At 38.5% G+C, this 13,469-nt stretch overlaps 1 protein-coding gene across 1 annotated transcript in view; it reads left to right on the top strand.

Moving 5' to 3' along the window:
• TC2N (tandem C2 domains, nuclear) overlaps positions 1 to 8,113 on the top strand; it is a 45,236-nt gene extending 37,123 nt beyond the window's left edge. The window contains exons 13-14 of the transcript XR_007377760.1: positions 6 to 134; positions 1,284 to 8,113. The gene's annotated coding sequence lies outside the window, so the exon portion shown is untranslated. The remainder of the gene's footprint in view (positions 1 to 5; positions 135 to 1,283) is intronic.
• The last annotated feature ends 5,356 nt before the right edge of the window (positions 8,114 to 13,469 follow it).

Here is a 13,469-nt window from a genome sequence, read left to right as displayed (position 1 = left end):
TGCAGATCTCAAGTTCCTACGATCCTCAGTATTTTACAGGAGCGCCAACAATGCATGCTTGGAAAATCATCTGTCAAACTCTCAATCCGGCAACCTGCTGGGATGTAAGAAGTTCTCAACTCCTGGCCTTGCAGGTACCACAAGTACACAACCAAGTACAGCTGTGCAACACATGTTATTTCCAAGACTGGAATTCTGAAAATGTGAAACATTAAAAAATATTTATCTACCCACACTCTGAAAGGCTCTGAATCTGCAACATATACAGTTTGCAGTCATTTCACATCATTCCCAGGGAAGCAGGAGTCTGGAAATCCTGGAAGCCCACAGATTCCTGAGGGCTCTCCTGGCAGTGTGGAGCTTCAGGCTTTTATTGCCTCTTAATGGGCATATACCTTCTATTTAGTGGAGATTAATTTAGGCTGGCTATATAACAGAAATGCACTATATGTCAAAGTGAAAATTACTGAATTCACAATTCTAGAAAGAGAATGAACTGTATATTAAAATATTTTAATTTAGAGGAGCTCGCTGAGAGCAACCAAAAAAGAAGCTGAAACTTTCTTCAAATCCCAGGGAGCTAAATAGCACACATTGCTCAGAGAACCAGAACTCTTATCGTCTACTTCTGTTAATCAGGCGTTTTCATAGGTACCAAGCTGTCATTCATTTCCAGGTACGTAGTCTCTACAAGCACATACTGACTACTTTCACAGAAACATTCTTCAGCAGCAAATCTTTTCCTAATATTGGCTGTATACGAAGAAATAAGGTGCAAAATAACATGACCTGCAAAGAGAACATAGCTTAGTATGGCGTTTGTAATGTCAGCTACTGCTCCACTACAGAGCATTCCAATTACCAGACAGAAACAAAGGAGGTCATGGTACCACTATCCCAGTCACAAGGGAATGATAAAATTGATGTCTTTGTTTTTTTTATACTTCTGATTTTTGAGTGCATAGTTGTCAGTTGTGTCAGAAACAATATTCTAGGGTGCTGAAGTAAACTGCTTAATTGCTGTGTTTATCCAAACTGATTGCAGGCCTCTCAAATTATATTTACTTTGAAAGTAATAACACGTATCCCCATGTCCGTGATAAATTAGTGTGCTGCTCAAATGTACGGGAAGGAGGTAATAAAGGCAAAAATATAGTACAACGGTCTCAAATGTTTATACTGAAGGCAGAAATTGACACACTGCAGGTATTCAATGCAAAACTAATATTTTGTGCTTGGGAACAAAGATATTTAACCAGCACTGCAACACAATATCATTACAGAGAAAGGAAATGCCATGCTGAGACCGTAGTTAAGAGTTTTGTGCAGAAGACACACGTACAAATCGCTGCAGAGAAATCGGTGCTGAGAAAGCCTCGGTTGGAGGATGGTGTCCAGCTGTGGTCATCATCTTTCAAGACAAAGCACAGAGGAAGAAACAAGGTTATGGACAACAAAACCTGACCTGTAAGAACCGAAAGTCCTGAGTTGTTTAATCTGGCAAAGAGAAGGCACAGAGATAAAATTCTAATATGTGAAAGTCTGCTGAAAAAAGACACAGAAGGATTGTTCTCCGTGTCTACTAGGGATGAGCTGACAAAGAAGCTTCACCTGGGAAATACTGCTTCTGTTACTTCAACTGCTAAGTGACACACCAACATCTCTATAACATACCAAAGCAAGAACGTGTTCGGATGTAACCTTAAGTGCCTTGAAGCCTGACTGTTGTTGAAGATGAGTGAAAAAGTGTTTTTCTTAACATACTTAGTTTGCTGGGCTAAAGAAAAAAGAATTAAAAGCAGTCAGAAAATGGCATATGAGAAGTTTTTAGTGAAATAAAGCCCTTTTGTCATTTGGCTTTTAAATTGTTTTAAGAAAGTTTAGCTTTTCTCAGAATCAAACCTGACAAGAACTTCACACTGCAAAATATAAGGTTAGTACTACCATAGCTTTCAGCAGTCACAGCATCTCTATTCTGTATTCAGTGCATTAACTCCTCACTGTTCGTTCTACTCCATAGGCATTGCTTTTTAAAAGCTTTCTACTACCTAAGGCATGAAAAAGAAGCTGAAACAAAGGCTCACTGAATTCCTCAGTCATGGGCCTCAGCCATGGAACATGTCACGTCACCATCTGCCCTTGGGCACCCTTTATTTCAAGGAGTGTGTGCTAGGTCTGCACAGGCTTCCTGTTCAGGTTACCAGCCAGAAATACATGCTTACAAAGTACCATTAGATTAGTAAGTGAAAAGGTTTATTAAGTGCTGTTTTCATCCTATTTTGGAGGTTCCCTCAGTGATTTTCACTGTCCAAGCCCTTCTTCATCCATTTAGCTGTTAACAGTGACATTTAATGAAATAAGATAAGATCCTTCCACTACAATCATGTTGGTATACAACCAGGATAGAATTCATTCCACTCTCTCTCCTGGAAATGAGCAGGATGGTACCAAAATCTGTGGAAATTATTTTAGTTCTTTTATTTTCCTTTTAAGTTTCATCCCATAGTAGCATCGTTTTCTTTCTGACTTAAAAGCAGGAATCTGATGCTTCTGTCCAGAGATGCTGCAAAGATTTAGTCACAGTGAAGAGCTACACTAATTATGGGAACAAAACACCGGCAACAGCAAAAGGAATTCTCCTTTATGTATAAAGCTGTAGTTGCTTTAAACTGATGAACTGGTGGCTACTTTCAACTTGAAAGTGATTTGACTTATTAAAATGCAAAAGGTAACTGCTTGAAATAATAATAATAAAAAAAAAGTTCTGCATTAACAAGAAGTTCTGCATTAACGAGACACAACCATGAAGTAAATTTTAATAGCACTGCTTTTGATAGATCTTCCCTAAAGTTACTGTAACCTCCAGTTGGGAACTGGAGCTTTTTTTGAAATTAATCTGTTTACAGATCAATCCCAGTCAATTCACATTTACAGTATTGTCTGTATTTCCAGATGAAACTGATTAAGTGTGTTCTGAATTTCAAAGCCCATCTGTTACCACTCCTGTTTGTCAGTCTGACACATGGGCCCCTCTTTGCTGATTCCCAAACAAGCCCAGGTATAACAGGACTGGGCCTACCATGTCTCATGTTGATTTTCTGATTTTATTATACTCAATTAACACAATGAAATGTTTTTTTCTTTTATTGAGCTTCCTGTTGGCAATGTGACATTGTCTCAGTGGCATATAATCTTGACTTCTTCTACAGTATCGTGTGGTGCAATGCCAACGTTTTGTTTAAAAAGGGTGTGAAAGGATTTGGCCTATGAAAAAAAATGATGCTAAACATTAACTGTGACATCATTTGAGCACCTGCCTCATGAATAACCCCGGATACTCTCACCGAGTAGAATAGAAACTTTTCTTTAATCACTTTCAGTGAGAATTCTGCCATAAAACCCCATGAACCCTTTCTGTCTTTAGTTACCAACTTCTATGAAAGTTTTGTTCTTGTTTTATGAAAAAACAACAAAGAAAAATTTTTTGGCTACTGACTATATAATTACTAGAAATTGCATGCTCTGGATAAAGGCCAACTGTGATAATCATATTTTGCTTTAGTCAGCTTCTAGTTCATTTCACAAACTGTTTAATGCGGTTATTGATTTCCTATCTCCACTTGTGATGCTGTATTGTTGAATTCTCCCACCACCAGTGACTCACTTCTCAGCTTGTCATGTGGGCTTCCCTCTGAGCGCATAAAGAATGAAAAATCATGACAGAAACCATAAACGGAGGTTTAACAGATGATAATGAATATGCAGTAAATATTGTTTAAAAGTTTTTTAATTATTCAGATGTCTTGGAATGAGAATTTATGTATGTTAAAAAGCCAATGGCCAGGAGTGCTTCCAGGTTTTGCATCTAAAGTAGTGCACAATAAATAGAACAGAACTGTAACTTATTTCAGTATATACGGTCAAGTTCTTTCACAACCTTTGTCAGGGAAAAGAGAAAACAAAGTGTTACTCAGCTCCATTGCTAATTTTTTGCAAAAAGCTTAGGCCTCAAGGTAAGATCTCAATGTAAAAAGCTCTGCCTTTCCATCATTACTATCATTACCACAAAGGTTTACTTAAAGTACTTCTCTGTGGATAGCTGAGGAGAAGAACCAGAGTTGCAGCCAAACCTGCAAGTTTGGGGGTTGAAAATATTACATCCCATTGAAACCACAAAAGCCCCTGCATTTTAATGATGTAACTGATGGAACTGAAAAAATAATACGGAGAGATTCGGGAAGAAAATGTTAACTACTTCTCACCACATTCAATCACTCGAGATGGGGTCAGGGATTTAAAAACAATTCAAGAAATGGAGTGAAAAACATTGTAGTTGAAAGTTTGATTCTCTTCATTTCACAGTAATTCCAAACTTCTGTAGAACTGCCCTCTTTGAAAATAGCTTCCAACTCCAGGCATACTAGACAGCATCGTGATCAAAATTAATGTCAGATATAAGACAAATCTATCCTGCTCTAACAATGAGACTGAGGGAGGTGGGCCTCTTCAAGAGTATCAGAGCCTCACTCTTGAAATGCTGAGAAGGAGCACCTTTTCAGTGGTGCTAATGGCCCTTTGAAACCCATGCAGTTGCTCTTGAAAAGTAACTTCTAATGCTATGACATTCCTAAAGAAAATACACTCACCATTTGTATTATGAAATTACAAAAGCAGCATTAATTTCATGTATGCTCTTGAGAAACTATTTGTTGTATACTCAGTTAATTATGCAAAGAAAAAATCAGAAAAAAAAAACAACCTTATAACTGTGTGTGAGTTTACACACTTGTTTTATGTGTGCAGAGATGTAGTTAACTGAAGGGTCTGTGTACAAACCTGGTAGAAGGACTGCAAGACAGCTGTGTACACAGTAGGGGACAGGGAAGAGCAGAGAAGCACAGAAGGTAGCTGGAAGCTGACACAGGCAGCTAAACTGAGCTTGGCTGGACACTTGTGCTACTCTGGCAATACCAAGTATTTTTGAAAACTACTTGGTTATTCAGTGGGCTCTGGCTGCTTTAAGATGCTCTGGAATAAATCAAAATAATGTAACTTTTTTTCATAACTCCCAAGTTACAGTATGAGATGGCAGAGGCTAACATCTTTTTTCATGCTCAAGCACTGTATTTGCACTGCCTTCAATGTGCTGGACTTTCATTAACCTTAATTCTGAGTTTCCTAGGTTTATCATGGCTAGCTTAGGAATAATAATATCACTAAAGTCATCTGGAAAAAATTGTCTGGATTTTACACTACGTTATGAAATCTATTTTCAAGTAGTTTTGTCAGAGAATATAATTCCCAGCATTGGTTGAAAAAGGAAAATTAGATTTTTATTAAATGCACATTTTTAAACAAAAAGCTTGCTTTCTGGGGAAAACCTTGTTTTCATTTAAATTAACCAACTAAATACTCAGGACTGTTCTTTCAGCCAAAAGCTGAAAGCTTCACCTTGGAATTGCTCCCCTATCCCCATGTGAGTTATAGCTCAAGTGTCTAATTGTGCTATGTTAGGACTTGCTCCCTCTAACAAGACTGCAGCTTCAAGGAGACAATCAACAAGACAGGAGATTGACATACATGGTCAAAAACCACTCCTACACCATGACAGCTCACAAGTCAGGGTGACATTTTCTAGACTTGAACTTTCAGAGTTCTTAGGGAATAGCTGGAAACGTGACTTCCTTACATGTCCCAAGATTCAACACACTTTCTGTAGCATTAAATTTCCAAGAGCTGTGAAGAAAAGAATGACAGTCAAGTTCTCTCACTCCTTAGAAACTACTATTATGCATACATCTGAACATGGAAACTACATAAAGTCTGGATGTGGTAGGTCTTTGGCACATGGTTATACAGGACCCATTGTCTTCTAGAACTGTCAGCTGACAGTTAAATCATTTTATACTTGGTGTCTGTAAATTTGTCTGTGTATAACAATCAGAATTTATATAGCCCCTAACAATACTGTTAAATATAACAGTATAACAATATAACATAACAATAAAATAAATAACTAAAAGAAAGTTCATCTACAAAATGCCCATCAGCATAGATTAATAAACAGCCTTATCTCCACTTACACCCTTGCACTCTTTCCCATTCAACATATGGTTTCATTTTGAAAGAGGAGACTTACAGTAAACTATCATCAGTAGACTGATAAACGCTATATTCATAACAGTACATCTGTTCAATGAAGATTTCTCACGCCTACTGAATGCTTAATGGCTTTCTAGAATACTAACTTCATTTATCCATTTTGACATTGAGTAATACATACAGGAAGAGAAATAGTGATTCTTACTCATTCCCCTAGGAATTTTAGCTTTTCATTTATTTTATAAGTACATGCTGGTGTTCAGATACCTAACGGAGATACTAAGCTCACAATACTTTGTACTTAAGAGGCAAATTGGATCTTAATTCCATCTCCTGAAAGCACACACGGAAGAAATTATCACTATTCAGAATTTCACCCAAAGCAGCTGGTAACTGTTCTACAGTTCTCAACAAAGTACAAAGTTAACTACCAACCCAGTTAAATATAATTCTAATCAGTCAGAAGTTCAGTGTCTCAAATACAACACAGGGAATGGACAAATGTTGCTAACAATATTATGTATTACACTGTAGTTGGAAGATATTCCTATAAAAAGACTGTGAGAAAGCCTAGCGTGGAAATGGTCTCAAATATGTCTATTGGAGAATATGTTTATGAGTCTGCAGGAAAAAAACTGCTCAGTATGTAGAGCTGATCCCACAGCTCCTGCTCAATGTGTTAACTCAAAGCTACAGTTCAGTTTCAAACCTGGTGCTACTGAAAAGATAACGCTCCAGAAAACAATCTAATCTTCAGCCAAATAAAATCTGTTGGCAACCAGGTTTTGTCTGCCATATGAAAACCAACTTGAGTAGCAGTTCCTCATCAAAGAAAGCAAATTGGCCTACAGTGTGAACTTCTGAAATACACATCTCCTCGAATGACCAATAGTGGAGATCAGCAATGAACACTGACCTTGAAATCTGCAGGGAAAAGGTAAACAACCTGCAGTGATGCAGAGGTCAAGTTCACCCTCTTAATGTTAATGTTTTCAGCCAGCTAATGACTTACAAAGCTGACAAAGTTGATTTACATTTCCATGATGGCAGTTTTAGGACTCCTTTGGCCACTGACAGCTGGATTCTGGCTCTTCACTCCATGTAAACCCAAACTTCTCTCTTGAAGTGTAGCCAGTAGATTAGATGTCCGAAGAAGCAGGATCCATCTTGTCATAGTAATTTCTTGCAATAATAGTATCTTTAGCTGACCAACATTTAAGCTCTCCCACAGTTGTTATGTCCTGCTTAGTTGGTGCCTATTTAATCTATTCAACCTACAATCTGTGCAATGTTTTTGACCGTAAAAGTGAAGGATTTACCATCTTTGTGCAAATAGTCATCCTAATGGCCTCAGCACATATTTTAAGAAGGTTAAGTAATCCCACTGAGACTAATGTATATTTTCATATGCTGGAACTATGTTCTACATATTTTATAAAAACAAGGCTATATATGCATGTAGCCTTTCAGGCCTAATATCACAGTTTTACTGTAAGACCGTGCCAGGAAAAACAGAAGATAAACATTCTGATCCTTGACATATTGCTATATTTCAATGTCTTACCTGTCCTACCTGGCTGGTAAGATAGGTCTTACCCCAGCAGGGTATAAAGCTCACTGGTTTCCATAAAATATGTTTGCTTAAAATCTGAATGATGCTCCCTGAAAGTTTCACAAAGCAAAATGGGTGGTTTTTTTCATACTGTTGTATTTCATCATCACTTTTTCTTATGGTTACCTTCAACACTGTTCTCTAAATAAAGTCTGATGTCACCTGAATCATGTTTTCACACACTGCTTTCAGTTGAGAGGTATGTTTTTATTATTTTGTTTTGTCCTTGTCCTTTAGTTTGTCCCTAATTAAGCAGAAGTTCTGAGACTATCGCTTATTTCCCACATTACATCATAGCAGGCGCCATCTTTTCTCTGCATATATGGGATGATTATGTCAACAAAATCCTAATATATTTCTGAAGTATTAGTAGCTAATTCAAAACTTTTTTTTTTTTTTTTTTTTTTTTAATGCATTTCATTTTAAACTCCTGGTCCGTAATTCTACAGCAAACTCACCGTACACCTGTCCGACCACTGGCTGTTACTCCTGCGGCGGTGCTCGGCCCGCGGCCCACCCCCCGCACCGCCCTCCCGCACAAGATGGCGCCCGCCCCACGCCGGCGGCCGAGGGCTGCGCCCTACCTTCGCTGTCCGCCTAAGAAAAATCATAGCCTGGATCTGTTCTGCCACACAGTGGCTGCTATGGAGAACAGCCAGAAACCCATATAACATTCTTGTGCTAAATAGGGAGGTTGGAAGGGAGACTGATTTATTTATTTCCCTTCGCAGTTTGAGTCACTGTCCCATTCCTCGGCAAAAAGAACAGTACGGGGAGTCTCTTTAGCTCACTGCCACGCTGATGCGGTGGGTTATGAGTTATGTGACTCCTGGGATCTCAGTGACATCTCTAAACAGTGCTGGGCTGCATATATGTACAAATTTGCTCATTAGCTCCAGCCTCTTAAATAGGGAGCTGTGCTGAATTGTACAGGCAGTGCTTTTAGGTGCTTCCTCTTAAATGGGGAGCTGTGCTGAACTGTACAGGCAGTGCTTTTAGGTGCTTCCAAAGCTGAAACTGGAGACACCAACTACTTGTAGACCAACAAAAGCAAGTCCAGTAGTCTTACATCCTAAGAGAAATGTGTCTTCCCAAGTTGGCTTGGTGATTTCAGCACAGTGCAGTGCTTTCGACTTCACTGCAAAAAATTCTGCTGTTTTAACACAGCTGTGCCAATGTGGTTTGTCTGGGACATCCTGAATGTTTTTTCTCCACCATCTTGTAACTGATATTCCATCATTTGCTGAGAGAGGCTATTAGTACTAGAATGAACTTTGGAAAAAATATATATTTTTTTAAAATTTGTGCACTCAGTCAAGCACTTTCTGTGTTTCCTTTGCTAATTCTGGAATAAGTGTATTTGAATAGAAATGTGTCTCCTTAACCTTTGGTTGGCAGTCTGCAGTGATCTTATGTTCTATGTTTGCAAAATGAGATTTGTTGCTACAGATTTACTGCAGGGTCAAGTATGATGAAAAACTATTTTGAGAGAAAGCCAAAGCCTTCTTTAAACACAGATGTCCTAAATATTACAGATGTCTTCCATGCTTTGCAAGTAGAGAAGGGGGCTGGATAGCTGATGAGTTTGATAATGACTGATCAGCCTTTCAGTGTTAGATTATCAGTCCCAAGCAAGGAAAAATTGTGAGAAAGAGCAATTTCATGTTTGTATCTGGTTATATGAAGTATATTTGCTAGCTGTTATCCATTTCACAGTGAATAAATGTGAATTTCTTAAAAGCCTGCAGTGATATGAGGACTCACTGCTTTAACACAGGTACCAAACAATGTAAACCTTTTTCCAGCAGCAGCAGGTCCTTTAGATTAGGCTTGTAGAGAAGCATATGTTGTTCCTGTGCTGCATTTCTTTGATGCTAAAGAGCTCAGGTCTCAGAAAGTAAAGAGAACATCTAGTAGTAGCAAGAAATTTGGAAAATAAAATGCAATACCTTGTTTGTGGAAAATCACAGAGATTAGATTCAGTGACACCACTGGCCTTTAGATATTCTGTGATGGGAAGCAAGTGTACTATTTACAGTAATTATTTGGAATGCTCTCACAGCTTCCTTGAGATAAGAGAAATGGACTTGGCAGTACGCACTCATTACAACCTTCTGTAGCATTCTCAGTGATTTTTGTTTTTTCATAATTGAGTTTCTGATGAGAACTGAACTTAGCAGAACAATATTATCCCCAGTGATTTCTTTCATTTGAATTTAAATTTTCTAATATAAGACCTTCCTTTATTTCTCACTTCTTTTTTCTCTTTAAATACTATTTTTCATTATTTTAAGCAGCCGTTGTCATTACTAAGTTCAACTTTCCACTGCTTGTTTTAATTATCTTATTTCACTGGCCTACTTTTGTTTCTTCCCCACAACATTTGGCAACTACTACTGTCCTATACTGATAAGTTAATGCTATTGTGCTAACAACACAAGTCTTATCTTTAAGACATTATCCCAACAGCTTCTATAATACAAAGAAATTTTTGTACAGATTACACCATTGGATTGCAGAAATTTTAAATCTGAAATTAAAAGTTCCTTTCTGAGTTATGTCAGTGGAGAAATGTAAATATATTGATACCTGATACCATCACCTGTGAATAAGCCCTTACTATGTTTTGCCCTTGGCCAGCTAGTGAAACTGCACACAGTCATGGCAATAGTAAGTTGCAGCTCAACTCATTATGGCGCAGCAACTTGTATCCATGCTTGTCTCTGTGTGTTCTCAAAGAAAAGAAAAAAAAAGAAAGTGAGAAGCACTGAGCTGTATGATCACCTCCTAAACTGATTTCCCAGGCTCACTTTGTGATCTTTACTCACTGTCTATAGAGAATTAATATAAGTACTTATGAAAGAAATAGCATCTTGTAGCTTTTTGCTACACCTGGACTGTATTATAAGAAGTCTGTTGTACACAGCTCAGATTAAATAATGTCATTCATACTAATTAACAGTTGATTGCAAACAGATGTGTATGGGCTTTTCTAACTGTTCCTAACCCCCTCCCACTCACCTGCAGTAACTGGCTGTATGAAGTGGAATGTGCTAATACCCTGCAGCCAGAGCTCGTGCTAGCCGGTACTGGCTGCCAAGTTTTTTAAACTGCTGAGACAGACACCAGCTTGCTCCTGCTGATCTTTGCAGGGTCAGAAGTACAGTGCAGGTGAGCATAATCTCTGTGGCAGCTGGCAGCAAGGAGGCAAGCTTGCTGTCTGCAAGGGCAAAGGGAAATAGAGCTGACGGCCCTCAGCTTGGTCACTTGGGAGGCTTTGTGGCAGCTGTTTCCCTCGTACACTGGGAAGGACAGCAGTCATGGCCGTGGCCCTGCTACTGCATCTATTGTAGGAGTGGTTGAAATGCTAAAGGTCACTTTAGGCAGGCTTCTGTGCCACCAGCCCAGCGTGCATAAGGTGACAGAGAGATCTGACCAGGTACGTTCAGGAGAAAGAAACCATCCATCCGAGCTGCCTGTGTTACAGCTGTGGTAGAAAGAAGGGGTAATGCCTTAAGTGCAGAGAATAACAGGAACAAAGCTGAAGTGAGGGGGTGAGAAATATTAATAAACGTGTAAATGAGGAGTCGATAAAGGAGATAGAGCCTCAGATTTGACATTTGCTCTGCACTTTCTTGCCTAGACATCAAAGTGCTTGATTAAATAGAAGCCCTCCTGATGCTTCCCAAGATGGATGTGGAGTATGTGGTAAATGGCTAATAGCTTGCCTGACCTTGCCCAAAGGATGTAAACGCTAACTGAATACCTATTCTCAACTTCTGCCAGTTACTGCTTCCTGCTCTCTCCTTGTCTTACTGTAAGTATGTAGCAACATGGAGCAGTGTTATGTAGGGAATACTGGTGTTAAAACAGCTGTCTGACTTGATGGCAGTCAATTGAGACATTCAGGTCAGGCTGGGTAGGGATCTGAGCAACCTGACCTAACTGCATGTGGCCCTATTCGTTGCAGGGACTAGATAACCTGCAAGGGTCCCTCCCAACTCAAACAGGTCTATGATTCTATGTATAAGGTGTCGAAGTGAAATCCAAAATACCTCAGTTCCAAAAGAGAGGTGCTATGGAATACCCTCACATAGAGCAGGTAAAAAGTCTCCTGTTACAGATTATTGACTCTGGAAAATTTGTTGTAATGGATGGGATCACTGATTTTAAATATCACAGTTGCACAATTTTAAGGATGTTTCTGTTGTCTTCAGGAGTTGCACATAATAAAACAGGTAAGTTTATGGCACTGAGTTTTCAGTTCGGTTAATTTCTTGATTAAGGAGGACAAGTGATGGTATAGAATCAGTTCTGATACACAGTAGTTAAATTTAGTCTTCCTCTTCCAGGATGTCATTTTACAAAGCATTTTGGAACACCTACAATTTGAGGTGAGTTGCAACTTCCTTTATAATAAAATGGTGAGTAATGTGATTTTTATATAAACAGAAGAGCATGTGTGTGGTATGATGGCAGAGACCATCCTAGACATAGCCATCGTGAAGATGTCCAGGATGGCTAGAGGGCAGACTTGGGCTTCTTTAGAGACCTGGTTGACAAAGTCTCTTGGGATGAAGTTCTGAAAGGCGAAGAAGTTTGGGAAGGTTGGACATTCTTGAAGAATGAGTCTTAGAAGTGAGGAACCAGGTAATTTCCATGTGCCCAAAGCTAAGCCAGTAGGGAAGAAGAGGAAGCTGGCTGAGCAGAGAGCTTCTTCAGGAGCTAAGAAGGAATAGACAAAATTTCCTGCTGCACAAGTGTTTGGGTTTCTTGTTTGTTTTCATAAAGTGCTTTCAGTTAATTCTACGTTAGCATATTACAGGGTCCTTTCACAAAATCAGTATTTATGAAAAGAAAACATCTTCTGAAGGCCTTGATGCTGTAATGCCTTTTGTAACAAATATCACAGTGTCAAAATCTCTTTATGCTCATGATGTGCCACTTATTACTCTTGCCTGTAGCTCTGCAGTTCACTGCAAGTGTAGATTGATGGGCGTTAACAAATGCATAGTGAATCTTAACAGGTGATTAGTAATGAATATGTGAAAGAATTGATATATTCTGAATTAACCATAACTTATCAAATTACCATGTGTTTCCTGGGGCCTTCTTTCAAAATGAATTTACCCAGCGAGACATTTGGTATGATGCTTTAATTAAAATTCAGGCACAGATAGAAAATTAAATATATTCTATGTATTTTTTAATGTATTTTATAGCCCAGCCATCCTGTTGTTTTTTGTTTTTGGTTTGGTTTTTTTTCTCCTTAGTCTAAAAAAATGCACAGCTTAAGGAGGAAAAAAAGTCAAAAAAGCTCGGATTAAATGATTTGAGATAGGAAAGGACATTCAAAATTCCAGGAATATTTAATGTAAAAACAAATAAAATATGAAACTTTGTGTGGTTCTGTACCATAAGGAAATACAAAGGAAAGGCCTTTGGGGCATAGGCTTACAGAACAAGAGCCCTCAGTGAAGAGATTTCTTTTGGTTTAGGGTAGGTTAAAAATAGTTGTTGACATCAGTATCTCAGTATGTGGTGAGACAAAGAATGGTTAGATTTTTATTTTTTTTTTTTCCTCTAAAGGCCTCTGACTTTTTATGCAGACCTGATCTTAGGTTTCCTTCTTGTTCCTTTAAGTAGAATTCATCTCTGAATTTTTTTATGTACAGATACTATTCCCAGATTATTACCTAAACTCTTCTTTTGGATTGGAAGTTTGGATTGGATTGGAAGTTACTCCAATTTCTTA

This window comes from Lagopus muta, chromosome 6 (genome assembly GCF_023343835.1).
Source record: "Lagopus muta isolate bLagMut1 chromosome 6, bLagMut1 primary, whole genome shotgun sequence".
NCBI classification, from domain to species: Eukaryota; Metazoa; Chordata; class Aves; order Galliformes; family Phasianidae; genus Lagopus; species Lagopus muta.
The sequence above is the reverse complement of the archived record's forward strand: the minus strand, read 5'-3'. Positions and strand labels throughout refer to the sequence as shown.